Source organism: Oryzias melastigma, linkage group LG19 (genome assembly GCF_002922805.2).
Source record: "Oryzias melastigma strain HK-1 linkage group LG19, ASM292280v2, whole genome shotgun sequence".
Lineage (NCBI taxonomy): Eukaryota > Metazoa > Chordata > Actinopteri > Beloniformes > Adrianichthyidae > Oryzias > Oryzias melastigma.
The window spans coordinates 4,931,752-4,934,467 of record NC_050530.1 but is presented as its reverse complement, the minus strand read 5'-3'; the positions used below and the strand labels follow the sequence as shown (position 1 = coordinate 4,934,467).

Below are 2,716 nucleotides of genomic sequence, written 5' to 3'. Positions count from 1 at the left end.
ATGTTCATTATGGGTTTGGCCAAATGTCTTCCCAGACCCGTCACTCATGGTGATCTTTATACAACCCACTTGATGCTCTCCGACCCAAACCTCCAGCTTTTTCAGCACTGATCCAGTTTGTCCAGGCCAGTAAATAAATGGGGTTCCTCCATCTCCACCCACAACGGTGATTGGTGCTATCTCAGACATGTTGTTGATGATTGGATGCTAAAACTAAATGTGTAAAATAGAAAAAAATCACCTTTTTAGAAAGACAGTTGAAAATATGAAGCAGCAGATGTTCTGCTTTGTTCATTGTAACTTACAAAGACACAGCAGTCATTGACTTTTGAGAACCTCAGAAATGTGACAAACCTGAGCTTGTTGCTGAAGGAGGAAAAGTCTTTTAAACTTGAGAGAGAAGTTGTTTCCTCTGAAGACGGTCTGGAGCCGGACGAGACTGGAAAATAGTTCAGAATCAAACTAGGAACATCAAATACACCAAAGTCTGAACATTTTCCTGTGAAACAAACACAGAGAACTTTCCAAAGATCTGGGAGTGCTAAAACAGGACAAAGACCTTCACCTCGTTTGAATAAATGGTAATATTTTAGAAGAAGAGAACCTTCTAGAAGGAGAACATTCTAAAAGCAGAAAACTCACCTGAGGTCAAAGCAGATGAAGATGATTTTCTGCTGGTTGAGGCAGTCCTTAAATACAGACCAAAAGTGGGCGGGGTTTCAGTAAAAACGTGGTTCCATCTCTGTGGGGAACGCCTTAAACTCATAACAGCCAAGAATACATTTTTTTAACACACAAGACTTCAAATCAATGGAAAAGTTCACCCACACATAGACACACTTCAACACACGCATATGCAATGACCAAAAAAACAAATGAAACAAGCAAAAGTTGGAGCTCAAAAAGGTCAATAGACACCAAAACACACAAATGTTTTCATGTCATGAACATTGACTGGAGACAACAGGTTGATGGAGTGACTCTCAGAACCAAACAGGTTTGTGGACCAAACTAGCTCCAACGCCGGCTTCAACACCAGTTCCAGCACCAGATCTACGTTGTCTAAAAACAGGAGAACAATCAGAGGGAGAACCCATCACTCTAAACCAAAACACACATCTGACCAATGGTAAAACCTTTGTGACCAAACCGGATCATTTTATCGAGTGATGTCCTGTTTCTGGTCGTCATGGTTGATTTCTCAGGATGTTTGCATTAGGGCGTTGTGAAGAAATCAGAGTGACTCATTCTTGTTTCCAACAATCCTCTGGTTATCAGGTACTTTTGTCATAACCAGTTTCTGGTTTTCTCTAAAACAAACACTTTCATGTTTAAACTTCAAACTGTTTTAATGTTGTGCAATGAAAAAATATCTGATGTTGATCTTTCAGTAATTCCCAGAAGATCAAAACTCTGACTCAACCTTACCCAACAGTCCTGATGGGACAGCAGCAGTTACAAGAGGAGAGGCCTTTCACATGACCGTTCTCTGGTCTCTTCTTTACTCTCTTGAGTGCTATCCCAGGCTGTGGGTTCATCTTATGAGAGCACAAGGGTGATGAAGGACTTCTGGTTTCAGGAATATGGTGACGTCTGACATGTCCTGCTGCTCTGCTCCACACACGTCCAGACTTGGTCACCAGTTAAAGTCCCACAGCCTCTGTTTGTTTTGGACCAAGGACTGGTGACAATCATGTGCCATACTGACCAGTTCCTTCTTCAGGAGAACCAAAGCTGTAAAACTGTGAGGTCCTCTCTAGACTAAGGTGTCCCAGGCAGAGAGTTCATTACCAACTTTCTTCTTCTTCTGTGTGGAAGGAGTGTGGTTGGAGCAGTTGAAGAGTTTGTGAGCTGAAGAGCCCTCTGAGTGTTTTATTGTTCGGATGGGGGTGTGTCTGTGGTGGGTCACGTTGTTAGGTGTGTGGACGGGAGAGTTGATGACGTTGAGGCGCCTGAATCAGAGCAGTCGGGGGTCTCTCTGAAACGGAGAAAGCAGAGCTCCGCCTCCGCGGATTTCAGATATGCAGCATAGAACTTCTCAGATCAAAAAAGTTGACCTTGTAGCGTGTGCTGGACTCTCTGGTTAGGTTCCAGTTTCAGGATAGATTCTCCCTCTAGCTTCTGTTTTGGTTTGGAGAAGAAGCATGGACAGAAGAGTGATGCACTCATTGTTGCCTGACTCGGTAGAGGAGCTGATTGGACCTGAGCAGATCAGACGGAGGGCTGTGGACTTTTACTGTTCGCTCTACTCCAGTGAGTGTGATGGTGGTGACAGCCTGTTGGAGGAGTTCTGTAATGGACTGCCTCAAGTCTCTGAGGAGATGAACTCTGCTGGATCGGCCCCTGCAACTTCCTGAACTATATGTAGCCCTCTAGCATTTATGTATTTATTTGCACTTTTATTCATTTGATGTCAATTTTAAATAATAATGACACGTATTCATTAATTTAATGGTTTATATTTTTATTTCAAATGTTCCCATTTAGTCCTCCATATGTATTGATCAGTCTGTTTAGAGAAATGTTTTGTATCTTTAATTCAAAGATTTTTATGTAATCATTTATTTGTTTTTTTTTAACTTGTCCTGTCCAATAGCTGAGCAAACAGATGCAGGCTGAGAGCTTCTTGAAAGATTTTACTGTCACAACAGGAGTTTATCGAGTATAAACCCCTGTTGTATTTCATACTAAACTTTATTTATACAGATTATGTTTT

The 2,716-nt window shown here is 41.8% G+C and overlaps 1 long non-coding RNA gene across 4 annotated transcripts in view; it reads right to left on the bottom strand.

Moving 5' to 3' along the window:
- Positions 1–6: 6 nt before the first annotated feature.
- LOC118600197 overlaps positions 7–2,716 on the bottom strand; it is a 15,826-nt gene continuing 13,116 nt past the window's right edge. The window contains exons 3-5 of one of the 4 annotated variants that reach the window (XR_004949774.1): positions 643–761; positions 355–439; positions 7–213 (exon numbers count right to left, since the gene is read on the bottom strand). This is a non-coding gene — a long non-coding RNA (uncharacterized LOC118600197). The remainder of the gene's footprint in view (positions 214–354; positions 440–642; positions 762–2,716) is intronic. The other 3 variants (XR_004949776.1, XR_004949773.1, XR_004949775.1) reach the window with 3 other exon arrangements.